Here is a 16,237-nt window from a genome sequence, read left to right on the forward strand (position 1 = left end):
TAAGTATCAGGAGGTGTGGGAGCATGTACATTGTACAGCTAATCTTGTTTTTTGATGATATTCTGTGTATTTCTCTCTCTCTCTCTCTCTCTCTCTATATATATATATATATATATATGTGTGTGTGTATACTCATACATAACTATATGTATCTGTGTCTCTCTCTCTATATATATATATATATATATATATATATATATATATATATATGTATGTACACACATACACACACACACACACACACACACACACACATATATATATATATATATATATATATATATATATAAAATAAACTTTTAAACACTCAGACACATGCACTCATACATTAATGCATATATAAATGTCCTGAGTTAGGTAAATGTGTACTTAACCAAGGCGCTCTCCTCCAAAAAAGGGAAGTAAATCTGGTGGTCCCCTGCCATAAGCAAACTCTACAACAGAAGGAGGAAACTGACGCGGAATAAGGTGAAGTCCCAAGACTGGAAAAACTCCTGTATCAGCCTCAACAAAAAGTTTAGATCCCTCATCAAATCCTCTAAAGCAAGCTATGAAAACAGAATTGCAGCAGATAATAAAGGCAACCACAAGGCCTTCTGTAGTTATGCAAAGAATCTACATGGCAATACCCAGATTTGCTCCGAGCTACTGCACAATGGTACCTCCTGTACTGAGCCAACAGATATTTATAATGTACTGGCCAACAGATTCAGTGCCAACTTTACACCCCCAGGATCAATCACAGTACCAGTAGATTGCCAGGCACCCAGTGTTACTGCTACACAGGTTAAAGCAGCACTGTCCAAGGCTAAGAATACAGCTTGAATGGGACCTGACAATATCTCTGGCTGTGTTCTACATGAACTGCAAAGTAAACTAGCACTTCAACTGTGTGTCGTATTCAATCACAGCCTCACCTCAAGCTTTGTCCCTACCGAATGGTGCACTGCTACAGTCATCCCTCTCCACAAAGGAGGAGCAACTACAGACCCTGGGAACTATTGCCCCATTAGCCTGACAAGTCTGTTATGCAAAGCTATGGAACGCATCATCAGGAACCTAATAAACAAGGATATAGGGAATCTCCAAACTCTGGATCCCACACAGTCTGGTTTTGTGAAGGGTAGATCATGCTTGCTCAACTTGGTCGACTTCTTTGAGTCAGTCATCAGAGCTGTGGATGAAGGCAAGGTGGTTCATACCGTCTATCTTGATCTGGCCAAGGCCTATGATACCATTCCCCACTTAGGAATCATAGAAAAACTCACTAAGCTAAGCATCAACCCCTATTCCACTAGGTGGGTTGCAAACTGGCTCACAGATAGAACCCATAGTGTGAAAGTAGCTGACTCCAAGTCAGACTGCCGACCAGTCATGAGTGGAGTCTCACATGGTTCAGTCCTGGGTCCTCTCCTGTTTGGTAGCTACTTCTCTGAAGTCCAGGCCAACACAAAGGGAGTCTGGCTGACAAAGTTTGCAGATTACAAGTTGGGAGCTATTATTAACCCCCCAAGTGATGTTGACATCCTACAGAAAGGCCTCACTAAGATCAACGGCTGGTGTCAGAACCATGACCTTAAGCTCAATGCCAAAAAATGTCATCATCCCTGTTGGGAAAAAAACATTTCCCATGAATTACCACATCGATGGTAGTCCACTGAACATAGAAGGCGTTATAAGAGATCTGGGAATACAGGTTAACAGCAACTTCTCTTTTGACCACCACATTGCCACTGTGGTCAGAAAGTCTTTCTATGTGGCACATCTCATTACTAAGGGTTTTGCATCCAAGAAGAAGGAGGTCATTGTCTCCCTCTACTCTTCCCTCATTAGGCTAGTGAGGTACATGCCATTTGGCATGTACCTCACTAGATACCCGCAACAACTGGAGAGGCCCAAAAATACTTCACAAAGAGGATCCTAGGCTTTAAACATTTGTCCTATATGGACAGACTCAAAAAACTCCACCTATTCTCTGTCTCATACTGCCTACTTAGAGGCAATCTCTGCTTGACTTACTGTACAAAGCAATGTCTGACCCAGCTCTTAGAAATGTTACATCTAAAGAATTCTCAATCCCTCTGCACCACATACTCCAGAGACGTCAACCTCATTACCGCAATCAACAGAGCGTGCTGGAGGGACAGGTTCATAACCCAGAGACTTGCTCTGGAATAGACTTCCCATACATGTCAAGCAGAGCATCTCACTGGGCCTCTTCAAGAGAAACCTTGATGAGTGGATGGGAAATAGAAAATTAACCCTGGCGATCACTGCAGTGGCTCTACTCGACAGAGGCACTGGGAACTAAGGTAGGGTGGCACAATGCCAGAGTGATCCTATGGGCTAAGTTTGTAAAGGCTCCAGGGCCATTAGCCTAGTACACACCTATGAACTTATGAAGAAATCTAGAAAGATTTCAGAGACTCATCTAGCTTTCAGGGTAGTGAAATACATGAGGTGAGAATTTTATGTAAATATTGAGTCTGAGACCACTAAAACATAATAATATTTTAAGGGTTTGGAATGTGAGTCAGTTATAGTTGAGCAGTGCACAGCAGAATAAACTTCCAGGGCGGATGCTGGAGGGTATAAACAGCAGTGCTGGATACAAGGCTTCATTCATATACCTTACTAGTAGACTGGAAAAAGCAGTAAAGCGGAGAGAAAAGGAAGTGCAAACTGTCTGGTAGACATGCATTGCAGATGTTCAATAAATCTTTGTTAAACAAGCTACAGCTCCTGAAGACAGTTTCTTTTCTCCCCATCCAAGTTAATGTTTCATATGCTGATAACCTCTATAAAAAGGGTGCCCTAAGACCACATTAAATTCATCCATGTGTTAGCATGATACCAGGACACTGCATCTCATGGAGTTGTGGTACAGGAAATTAACTAGCTGACATACAGGAATGTATGAATATTTATTACAGGCTATTGCACATTTTTCATGTAAAATTAGAAGAATGTGGTCCTTCTAGAAACACTAACAGTAAGTTCCTTGAAAAACATTCAGCTTAATATTCTTCCCATAATTTAAAAGTAATGAAATAGGTATGCATTTGGAAAATGTGTCATAAAATACTACTCTCTGTATCTCTAGAATAAAAAAAATAATTGTTTTTTATCTCGTTACTGATTGCTTGTACTGTGTCCAGAATGAGGTACTGTTTGCAAATATCTAGGCATATAGGAAAACACAAAGAAATGTCTGTTAAAATAAATGACTGGCAGTATAAATGGAGAGTAATAAATAATCTTGTAAAACTTAAGCCAGTTTATTTGTTTTACTGTGGACATTAAGGCTATTACATGGGTTACAAAAGAAAGAGAAATCCATTTTCTCTTAGAAAGAGTCAATTAAACCCAAATTAAAAACACACTGAAAGATCAGGTTTCACTGGCGTTAATTAACATGAAAGGGCCAAGTTCAAATTAACGTATACAAAGATTGTTCAAAGCTGCCCTAATGTTTTTGAGTGCTAGGCTTTCTTCAGTCACCTCCTTGTAGTGTACTGCGATTCGTAATGGCAGTAATCTTAAAGTATAACATTAAGAAGGTCTTTCAGCACTTGAGCCATCCTGTTGATGTATGGATTTTGCTCCTGACTGCGGATTGATTAGCATCTTTGGTCTTTGAGCACCAGCAGAGAACAGTGTGTTGCAGATGGCAAGAGACCTGCAGTGTTTTCCTAAAGGGAGACGTGGATTGAGCTGGGCAGTATTACCACCTAATGGAAATGACAAGACTCTTTTACTTGTGGTCTTGAATTATTGATTGGTTTGGTCCAACTGACACCGTTGGTTTGCATGTGCAAAAGTGAGTGTGAGTAACACACCTTTTAAGTTCTTTACAGCAAGAGCCCTTCCAGGGGATAGCGTTAAAAAGGAAAAACACATCAGTATTCCAGTCCAGTCCTGTCACCTGTATCCCACTGCAACGTGCTTATAGGTATGTGTATCCAGTACCACAGTGAGGAAGGACAGGATACAGGGGTGCAGGCAGAGTGAGTGGTGATGGTTGGGCTGCTATCTGGTAAGGCTGTGGCTGAGATAAAAAATGTGGCTGATACGTATCAGTAAGCAAATGTCCTCATTTACACAAGCCATAAACCTAATTTATGAATGGCTTGTTTTTCAAAGTACATGGTCTAAAAAAATGGGGTTCTAGCATCTGAAATTCCCTTTTTCAGAGCTGTAACAAGAGACTTTGATGCCCTGGAAAGCATAACCATTTAGCACTTCGCACTGTCTATGTGATCACCTAATGGCTGCTTGCAAACTCTCAAACTTAAAAAATAGAACATTTTGACATGTTTACATACTGTTTTGTTATCACTTTTTGCAACTTGCTAGCTGTCCAACTTTTTTTATACCATTCAGTTCAGCTTACAAGCTAGCTTTGAGGGTGATTGTCTTTCACCATTGCATCATCTTCAGTTTAAGCTCTTAAAATCCCTTTTTTTTAAATATAGAATGTCTGCTTTTATTTAACATGTTTTCATTGGATAATAATCATTTGGTGTGAATGTTAGGATTTCAAGCAGCTTTAAGTGCGAAAATGAATTTAAACTGCAATTCATTGTGTGTAAGGAATGTCTCCTTTCTCTGAGGTGTATTGAGTATATAGTTGGTTATGTTAAAGGGGGTAAGTGCCAAAGATCCTCTGCATGGGGTGTGCCAACTTTGCCTCCAAGTAAAACATCAACTTGAATTGTGCTTTGAAGTAATATTTTTATATGCAAGTGAATTTCAAACTCTCTTCATCATCCATATCAAAGAATCCTTTTTTTTCAGATTTAATCATGATTTCATTTGAGAACAGTTTTTTTTTTTAATTTATCTGTACAGCTCTTCCCTTAAATTGTATCACCTGGCACTGTCAGGTGCCAGGATCCGCCACATAACCCACGCACTCAGGTCACTCCACAACAAGTACAAATATGACTCTATGATTGTCCATGTTGGTGTGAAAGACCTGAGATGTACCTCCCTGGACTACATGAAGAGAGACATGGAAGAGCTCTCCAATCTTGTAGACCAGGCAGGTATGACCCTAGCCCTGAGTAGCATTCTGCCATCACCCGGAATGATACTGCAGTACAAGGACAAAATGATTGACTTCAACAGTTGGCTAAGCTTCTGATGTCATTCTATAGGGATCCAGTATCTGTCTGCCTGGGATGACATGGTCGACAGACCACGATGCTTTTCCAGAGATGGCCTGTACCTTTCACCCCTGGGATTCCAGATACTGGCTAAGGTTCTTGCCGCCCCTATAGTGCCTTTTTTAGGCAAGGTTCAAATGACAAATTCACCACCGTAACAGGAACAGTCAAGCAAAAACTGAGGGTGATGCTACTCAATGCTAGAAGTCTAAATCTCAAAATGCACTCACATCCACACCTCCAGGCTAGTTGCATAGCATAATGTATCTGAGGTTATCCAAGTGCAACTAACTCTGGGCAAAACTGCAATCCAAATTGTAGCTTGCTACAGATCCCCCACCATGCCCCAGGATTCCCACTCCTCTTTTCTTGATGTACTGGAAAATGTTAGGTTTCAACCAAACACCCTAATAATGGGCGATTTCAACTACTCCACCATTAACTAGGAAAACTACTCTTGTACCAACTCCTTTGCTCAACGCTTTCTGGAATTCATAAACTCCAATGCCCTGGATCAACTTATCCACACCCCCACCAGGGGCAACAATATCCTAGATCTAGTCATTACCAACATGAGTGACCGGTGTTCCACACCTAAAATCAAAGCCTCATTGGTCCAATCCAACCATAAATCTAATCACCTTAGATATCCACATCCTGCCCCCACCCCCCATTAAGAAAACCACAGTAAACAAATTCTCCAAAGTCAACTTCATGCTTCTTAAGACAGAAGTGGTGAACTTCATGACACCCATGCAGATGGACAATACAGTTACTACTACTGAATCCTGCACAATTGCATTTTATAAGCACTTACACAAGTGCTTGGATCGTGCTATCCCAAACAGAACCAAGACGCTATCCTCCAAAAAAAGGAAACCAATCTGGTGATCCCCTGCCATAAATAAACTGTACAATAGAAGGAAGAAACTGTTGCAAAAGAGAGTAAAATCCCATGAGTGGAGAAGCTCCCCTGGTCAGCCTTAGTAAGAAGCTGCGATCCCTGATAAAATTCTCCAAAGCTAGTTATGAAAACAAAATCGCCACTGATTCTAAAGAGAACCACAAAGCATTCTATAGCTATGTCAAGAATCTCAATGGCAATACTCAGATATGCTTTGAGTTACAGCACAATGGCACTAAATATACAGACCCAACTGATATTGCCAACATGCTGGCAGATAGGTTCAGTGCTAATGTTACCACCACTCTCACACCCCCTAACGGGCTCATCTCTATACTGGAAGAATGCAAAGTTCCTGTAATCATGGCTGCACTGGTAAAAAACACACTCTCCAAAGCCAAGAACACAGCATCCATGGGACCAGACAACATCCCAGACTGCGTTCTAAATTAACTACAGAATAAACTGGCACCCCACCTAAGTACCATGTTCAGTCATAGCGTCACCTCAAGCTGAATGGCGCGCAGTGATGGTTATCCCACTCCACAAGGGAGGAGCCACCACAGACCCCATGAACTACCGTCCCATTAGCCTGACGAGCCTGGTCTGCAAGGCCATGGAAAGTATCATCATGGAACTAGACATTGGTAATCTCCAAACTCTGGACCCCACCCAGTTCGGGTTTGTAAAAGGCAGATCATGTCTCCTAAACCTGATAGACTTCTTTGAAGAGGGTAAGGTGGTTCACACAGCCTATCTAGATCTTGCCAAGGCTTTTGACACCATCCCCCACTCTGGAATTATAGATAAACTCACTAAACTAGGTATAAATCCCTATGTCACAAGATGGGTTGCCAACTGGCTCACTGACAGAGAACCCACACTGTGAAAGTAGCAGACTCCAAATCTGACCACACCAGTGACAAGTGGAGTACCACAGGGTTCAGTCCTGGGTCCTCTCCTGTTTGGTATCTACTTCTCTGAAGTACAGGCTAACACAGAAGGTCTTTGGCTATCGAAGTTCGCAGATGACTGCAAACTAGGAGCCATAATCAAAACTTCTAACGATGTGGACATCCTGCAAAAGGGCCTCACTGAGACAGATGCCTGGGGCCAAAGCCATGGTCTCAAGCTCAGTGCCAAAAAATGCATTGTCATCCCCTTTGGTAAAAACTCTGTACCCATGAACCACAACATAGGTGGTAGTATACTTAACACTGAAAGTGTGATAAGAGACCTTGGGACACAGGTGGACAGTAGTCTCTCCTTTGATAATCACATTGCCACAGTAGTCAGGAAATCCTTCTATGTGGCACACCTCATCACAAAAGGTTTCTCATCAAGAAAAAAAGAGGTCATTGTTCCTCTCTATTCATCACTCATTAGACCCATTATAGAGTACAACGCCCCTTTTGGTATGTACGTCACAAGTCATGTACAACAACTGGAAAGGCCGCAGAAATACCTCACAAAGAGGATTACTGGCCTCAAACAGATGCCGTACGCAGACCATCTAAAAAAACTCCAGCTTTACTCCGTCGCATATCGCCTACTCAGAGGTGATCTCTGCCTAACATACAAAGCTATGTCAAACCCAGAGCTGTTGGACATGCTCCGCTTAAAGAAATTCCAATCCCTCCAAGCTACATGCTCTAGGGACCTAAACCTTGCCACCACAATAAACAGAAGATGCCGGAGGGATAGATTCCTGTCCCAGAGACTTCCCATACTCTGGAATAAACTACCTATCTATGTCAAACAAAGCTCCTCATTAGCACTCTTCAAGAAAAATCTTGATGATTGGAAGGGAAATAGGAAATTCACCCCGGGGATCACTTCTGTGGCTATGCTTGACAGTGGCACAGGAAAATTTCTTGGGTGGCAAATGCGAGGGTACCTTTTTGGTTGGGCTTGTATAGGCCCTAGGGCCGATAGCTTAGTACCTACCTATGAAACTATTTTCCGTTTATCCAAGCTCTGATTATTCTGATACACAGTTATGAACTCTCTCCACACTATCCACCTGGTTTTAATATCGCGGTCTTTTCCCTGTAATATGACAGTGTACAGTTCTTGGATTTCTCCCAGGCTTATTAGATAATTAATGTGTAAATTATCCCTGTCATCACTATTGCATCTTAAAAATGAGACTGTAGTACAGCATGACTTTGTGTGTTTAGACTTCATCAGTGAAAAAGTACTATAAATAACTGGAAATGTTAGCAGTGATGGTTCAGGACTTATTTAGGAGGGTGTTGCAGTGATATCACTGGCTGTACATGTACACACCCCTGTTAAAATGCCATGCTTTTGTGATATAAAAAAATGAGACCACAATAAATAATTTCAAAACGTTTCCCTCCTTTAATGTGAGCTATAACCTGCACAATTCAGTTGAGAAACAAACAAATATGTTAGGGGAAATAATATAAAAAATAAAAAAAGGTACAATAAGCTGGTTGCATAAGTGTGCACACCCTTAAACTAATACTTTGTTGAAACACCATTTGATTTAATTACAGCATTCAGTCTTCTTGGGTAGGAGTCTATCAGCATGGCACATCTTGACTTGGCAATATATGCCCCCTCTTCCTTGCAAAAGCTCTCCAAATCTGTCAGCTTGCGAGGGCATCTCTTGTACACAGACCTCTTCAGGTCACCCCACATATTTTCTATTGGATTTAGGTCTGGGCTCTGGCTGGGACATTCCAAAACTTTAATTTTCTTCTGGTGAAGACATTCTTTTGTTGATTTGGATGTATGCCTGGGGTCACTGTCGTGTTGAAAGGTGAAATTCATCTTCAGCTTTCTAGCAGACTCCTGAAGGTTTTGGGCCAAATGTGACAGGTATTTTGAACTGTTCATAATTCCTTCCACCTTGACTAAAGCCCCAGCTCCAGATGAAGAAAAGCAACCCCAAAGCATGATACTGCCACCACCATGCTTCACCATGGGGATGGTGTTCTTTTGGTGATGTGAAATGTTTTTGTGCCAAACGTACCTTTTGCAATTGTGGCCAAAAAGTTCAACCTTGGTCTCCTCAGACCATAACACATTTTCACACATGTTTTTGGGAGACTTGCTGTATTGCTTTGTAAATTTAAGCCGAGCCTGGATGTTTTTCTGTGTAAGAAAAAGCTTCTGTCTTGCAACCCTACTCCTTAGTTCAGACATATGGAGAATACGGGAAATTGTTGTCACATGTAGTACACAAGGAGTACGTGCCAGCTGTTATGCAGTTGTCCCTCTCCGAATTACCATAACTCCGTTTACCAGTAGTCCCATGATGTAAGGTCATGTTTAGGCCACAATTTGTCATTCTTTCAGGCATCCTCTTCAAAGAACTAAATGCCCTGTCAGTAATGATTAGTACAGAAGTTCCTTATCTGTATTAACCACCCTACTCTTTTTTTGCAAGCATCGTCTTCCACATTTCTTGCTAAAGTTTATACTATTTGATCTCTTCATAAATAATATATATATATATATATATATATATATATATATAGACATTTCTGTTTTTGTTTTCAGTCATTCTCTGTATACAAATTAAAATATAATAGAAAACATTTATCTTACCTGTAAATAGAGACCTGTTCGTCTTCCTAGTTTGCCCACTTTAACTGTTGCATTGACTGTGGAGACCTACTAGTATAACACTGTCTAATGTCTTCCTGTCCAGTTGTGGTAATTTATTGTGTTGTTAATATATTAATTATTACTGTATGTAAATTAGTCTTACTGTCATTCAGACTGTGCGTCCATTGTTACGTCTTGCACGGGTACCAAAGCAATATAATTCCGTTCAGCTTGTACTGCTCTGTATATCTGATCAACAATAAAGTTTACTTTGATTTTTTACTTTGACTTTTTTGGCTATTTTAACAAATTAAAAAGTCTTCCTCACTCTTTGTATGGTACACTCGAACTCCCATTACTTCTTTGGAAATGTTGTGTCCCTCTTTCAACATACTTTCTGTGAAGTAATATTTCCTCAGGCCTTCTGTTAGTTGCCCACCTTTTATCTTCAAACTATGATGTCTCACTTACTTGCTGTCTTGCATCGGTTTTCCTGAAATATGGTACCATTAATATCTGAAACTCTGTAAATGTCCTATTATCTTCTCTGTCTTACGCTGCTACACTCTCCCTCACTTTCTGACCAAGCAACATTTTCTTCTTCCTCTGAACATATTTTTTCCAGAACTACATTTCATAGTCTAGATGACGTAAACCATCCAAGCCCTTACTATGTATTCTATTGTCTAGAATGTTTAATCTCCAGTCTTTCTGAATGTACCAGTTGGTTCAGAGCTGGTATTCATATAATTCATACTTTTTTCCATAACAGTAACACCAAATACATTAAACCTCACATTGGCTGAACTGCTGGAATATTCTTACCAAAGTGTGTAGTACTGCATTTATTTTGTATTGAAAGCCACCTGCTATCTACTAGTCCACCCAAACAACCTAGCTGTATCTATCCTCCCTACTTTCACATTTTCAGTTAAGGTAGGATGTGTTTATGTGACTAATAAGCAACTTGTGTCTTCTTTAACTCGTAAACAACAGCTGGCATGAATACTATGAAACAAACTACTCCAGAACTGTTCATTAATCACTGTACTAATTACTACCTTTTTCTCAGAAAAGTCTCCCTTAACCATCGATCATCATCTGCATTAAGTAAGCAGCCAGCCATTTCTGAAAGGCCACTGTTCTGTCTCATTGTTAACATTTGCTTAGAGCTCAGGTGGCCAGCATTAAATTCACATTAGCATAACAGAATAACCAGTGTACACCAAACGTGAATGGGTTAATGCAAAGTAATTCAACAGAACAGACTTAAAACAACCAGTCAGAGGTCATTTGTATGTCTGATTCTACCAATGGAGATACAAAGTGAAATAACCATTCACTGGTAGTTTGGGGTTTCAACTCAGTCAGTGCGGAAAGTAGGTTAGGTTGACCAATGATATGTGCCTGAGAAGGGATAGCTAATTAGTCATAAATTAACCAGCAGGAGTCAGGGATTGTTAGTGTATGTTTAATCAGAAGGGTAGCATAGGATCCAGCTGATGCTGGTCTGAGAACCCTAATGGATTAAATTAAAAATGAACACGGAGAGTAACTGATAAGTATACCAGACTAACATAGAATGGCAAATATAAAGAAGCATAAGAACAGAAACACAACATAAAAATGTGTAAGAGCATAATAACAAAATGAATTGTGGAGCAACATACAACCCCCGTTGGGAAAAAAAAGTGAAAAGAACCCAAAACCATACATGCCTGAAGCACCAAGAACGGCATTGAACTCCAGCCAGGAGTAATGAATGAAGATATGGTCCACTCTACTAAAAAAAACTTATAGTGATGAAATCACTGTCATCTAAGACCTAAAGGAACATAAAGTCATCAAGAAAGAGTCAATAATCTAAAACCAGAGTTCAAAATTTAAGGTCAGTTGAAATAGTATCCAGCATGGTTTTGCTTCCTGAGTTTGAGAATGCATTTCACGGAGATATTTTCATTTAGTCCAGGGGTGGCATGATAGCTTCTTTCTCCCTAACACTAAATAGTAATCACCCCTAGAGAGTAGCCAGAGATTTACTGGTGGATGTAAAACACAAACTCATTAGAAAAAAATGCACAAAAGTTTGTGCTTAAAGCATTGCATGGCATCTAATTCAGAGAAGAGAAATTAACTCCAGACATTGAACCCCTAAAATAAACCTTAGTGGTTCCTCTTTATATTTTAGTGTTAATCCATTGGTGTTTAAGAACCCTGTTTCCCTGTTTTAAGTTCCCAACATTAGATGGATCACTTGATAACCTCCCGATTGACCATATAGTAATTCTCTCTGACTGCATCTTCTTCTTTCGGCTTTTTCCCTGTTAGGGGTCACCACAGTGGACCACCTGTCTGCTCATGATTGGCAATGGAGTTTTACGGTGTCGAGTTGCCAGCCCGGCACCCAACCTTCCACGGAAGGCACACTCACGCACACATTCATGCCTAGGGCCAATTTAGAGTATCCAATCCACCTACAACATATCTTTGGGATGTGGGAGGAAACCCATGCGACCACAGGGACGACATTCTCTCTGACTGCTATTGGTTGATTTAGAATTGGATAGTTATCTTTTCTCAGACATACATGGTTGGTTAAGCTGAGGTATGTTCCCACTTGCTATGTCAAAACCATTCACTTTCTGGCTCTGTTATTGGACTTAGACCTGTGGTTGGCCTGTATTGACTGTTAGCTTTTATGTCTAGTTCAACTACGTTGCATTAGTCCAGTCAAATTTGCTGTACATTGGCTTCACTTGTTATCATAACATGGAAAGTTTTAAATTTGTGGCCTCTTGGTCCCTTTTTGATATGGTGTAATGAAGTCTCAATTGCACATAAAAGCAGTTATCATTAAATACAGCTAACCTAATGCATAGTAGTGGTACTACTGGCTTGCTCATATTTCTATCTTTGTTAAATGTACGTAAAACCACCATATCATCATTTCATCTATCCTTAGTCACTATAGATTACTAACAATCCCACAGGTCAGTGGTACAGAGACACAGTGTTAGTTTACCACTGATTTCTTGCCTTATTCACTGTCAGATCTCGGTAATATGTTGCAGCATCAAAAGCCTTAATAGGTCCAAGCATATTTCATTGAATGGATCATTCATATTTTTATCTGTATTAACTAAGTCATATAACTTAAAAGAATAGCACTGCTGAAGTGACAGTTTTTCTGATCACAAATCACTTTATATTAATCCAGTGACAGGGAAGCTATGTAGAGTGAAATATATTCTGCTGTCCTGTGTTTCCTGCTTGTTTGATTTTGTATTCTCTCTGCATTATCATTTTGCTGTCTGTATAATCCTACATTATTTCTTTTTTGTGTTTGTTGCAGCACAAGCTATAATGTAAGAATTGTGTGGTACTAAGTAAGAGGAGCCAGGTTGTAACTTCCTCTAAAATATTTACATTATTGGCAAAGCTGAGTAACTGGGTCACCGTTTCCAAATTTTAAAAGGGTCAGTAAAAGCTTGTTTTGGAGCTCATCCTCATAATGGAGAGAAGCCCTGACTACAACCCAGTGACCAGTGTTTGATTAGCAGCAACGGTAATGCAAGAGACAGGCTGAGAAGCCTTTGACAGCTTACCCATCCTGGGGGGGCAGGAGCCAGCTCTGGCTGTCCGCTTTCATGACACCTGTAGAGAGCACTAGGTACTACACTTATGGAGCACAAGTCTGCTGAGCAAATGTGCCAGAAGGTGTTTTGCACAGCGTTGCTCATAGAATAGCTTGTGCGTGGAGGCACAGATTTCCCCAAGTTAAGCAGGAGTTGTTGTGCTTAATGGAAATGCTGCAGGGTTAGGAGCTTCAGAGGAAGAAATGTCCACTGGATCCCGTAGAGTGGTTCCCTCCCTACCAACTGACTTTCACCTTTCTTTGGGGAATAATTCTACTGAAGAGCCCCTCTTGTCAGAGAGTGAATGGACAGTAGAGCTCTTACTTGAGCTAAGCGGTGCCAGACTTTTTCTCCAGGAGAGGAAGGAATGAGTGAATGTTGCAAAGGAAGGGATCTTACTGATCACAACCCAGTTTACAGTGTGGAAGAAAGAAAAATCTTCCTTTGGAACATGAAACTAACTACAGACTACATTGAACACTGCCACGTTACTGGTCACATGTAACTTGTCAGACTTAGTTCATTTGTAGAAGTACAAAGCGATATAGAATTTGACACCTAACCTAAAGAAAGGCTTAACACATACAAGTAATTTACATTTCCTTCTAAAAGAATGCACAGAAATTCAGTGGTATACTTTTTTAGATCTTCCTGTTAATAACAATTCAAAAGAGTTTTGCTGACACACCCTATTATTCCAAAAAATCTCACTGTTCACAGTAACTGTGTACCACAGGTAGGGCAATTACCACAGTGATGAGAAAATCGGATTTTTGAGAAAGACCTCATTCTTACTTCGTTAGCATGACTTTCAGTTACACTCTGGTTAACACAAACACCATGTGACCTGACGACTGTAGTCTTCCCCAGAAGCCCATGCATTGCATTGGCAGAGGTACCTCCCTACACTTAACACACACACACACACACACACACACACACACACACACACACACACACACACACACACACACACACACACACACACACCTATCAATAAACTAGGACACCCAGTCGATCACAGTCATGGAAACACTTACTAATTCCCACAGACAAACACACATGCATCCAGACTCTTGATTCCCTACCTAACCCCCACCCAAAGGGTAGATGGCCATATTACTGCTTCCCTCTCATGGTAAGCATCTCTGAAACCCAGCCGTTGTCTTATGAGATGCACATTGGAAACATTAATTTAGAGTGTTGCTTTTGTAAAGCATTGTAATTCAAGAACAGCAAAGCATATCTTTGTATGCTTACTGTGTCATATAAAGGGGAGACAAACCTTAATGTGGAAAGGAAAAGAAATAACTGTAAAACAAAATAATGTCAGTATAACAAGTCCTATGAGACCATTCCGACATGTATATCAGTAGTATAGCAATAATTTTTGAAATTGTATACTGCCTGTTTTCCTTGGTTCATTTTAGCATCATTCGATATAAATCCTAGTTACATCAGGTTAACAGAACTTGTCAAAGATATGGAGTGTATGGCTGGGCTTAAAAAGGATGTGCTTCAAAATATTGAGGTACACAATTATCAAACTGCTATTCGATCCCAAAAGATCGAAAATCAAAACAATGTAAAAAAAAGACTCACGTTTTTTGCCGGGGCAAGCCCCCCTGCACACTCATGTGGGGGGTTGTGTGATCCTCACTCTCCCTGCTAATTATATATATCAACTCCAAACTCTAAAGTAGGGAAAGGGCAAATTCCCCTATCCCTACTGTTCATGATCTCACAATGAATTAACTCTGGCAGAAACAATCAGATGATTTTCTATTGTTTCTGTCAGCATAAAAAATGTTCAACACTACAAGCATTCAGTTATTTGTATGTTTTGTATGTAAATAGTGTGGGAAGAAATATCCAGGGAATTGTTATGGCTAGGCTTGTATAGGCCCTAAGGCTGATAGCCTAGTACCAACCTATGAACCTATAAAAAGGCTACAGTGGTCATTCGCCTAGTATACACCTATGAACGTATGGACGCTGGATGTAATAAAGTGTAGCTTCATACCACTTCTTATGAGTTTCTTAAGCTTGTTGAGAATTCTTTTTGGCTTTATCATTAAATTAAATCCAGTAATCTGTGAGCTCAGTAATTGCTGGATTTTGTCTGTTATTCACTGCCTAGCAATTATTTCTCAACAACAAAAAATTGTGCTGAGTCATTTTAATATGGAGTTTCTGTGACCTATTCCAGGAAATTCCAGTAACTTTAATTGCATGTTTATTGGCATTATGGATATTCAGGCTGTCTTCCCATGTTACTTATACGTCTGTAAAAAATATTTGTATGGCATGATCATGTCTATAATACGTTCGGTGGTCCAGCATTTATTTGTATGAACCTTCTCCAACATGTTGCCTTCTGTACAAGGATTTATGTATTAAAACCTTGCCGGGTGTTTTAAAGTATCTAGTTTCATTGTTCTGAAGTTTTATTCACCATTAATCATTTGATAACTGCATAGCAGATTTTCTGGCTGTTTTACCAGTCAAAATTTCTAAATATCTGCTTATGTTATCTCTGTAGCCTTTCCTACTGTGTTAAGGATGTATATATCTGTGAAACATATTTATGTGTTAGTCCTTTTAGGCTTTTATGTTCTAGTGATACCAACTAATATCAGGAGACAAGTTTGTCAGAATCACTTTATCAGTCTCCTGTCCTGCTGTATTTTGACAGGCTGTGTGTTGGTATAGGCAGCTGGTATACATGTCTTACTTAGTGGGGTCCGCTCTTCATGCATTTCCATTAGCTGGGCTTTATTGTTTGTTTCGCCTCACCTTGATAATGTAATGTGATAAATAATGACAGCTGCAGGCCTGTTTGTACCTTCAAGACATCTCTGGTATTCACTTTGTATATACTATATGTATATGTTGCATTTGTTAATTCATGTTGTATATAATGTCATGTATCTGTTAGGTTTACCCTGGGC

General features: G+C 40.0%; 1 protein-coding gene across 4 annotated transcripts in view; it reads left to right on the top strand.

The window, feature by feature from the left end:
• LOC122802489 (OX-2 membrane glycoprotein-like) overlaps positions 1–16,237 on the top strand; it is a 1,536,731-nt gene that overhangs the window by 1,027,440 nt on the left and 493,054 nt on the right. The window lies entirely within an intron of this gene.

The sequence above is a fragment of the Protopterus annectens genome, chromosome 5.part0, assembly GCF_019279795.1.
Source record: "Protopterus annectens isolate FY-2018-M chromosome 5.part0, PAN1.0, whole genome shotgun sequence".
NCBI lineage: Eukaryota > Metazoa > Chordata > Ceratodontiformes > Protopteridae > Protopterus > Protopterus annectens.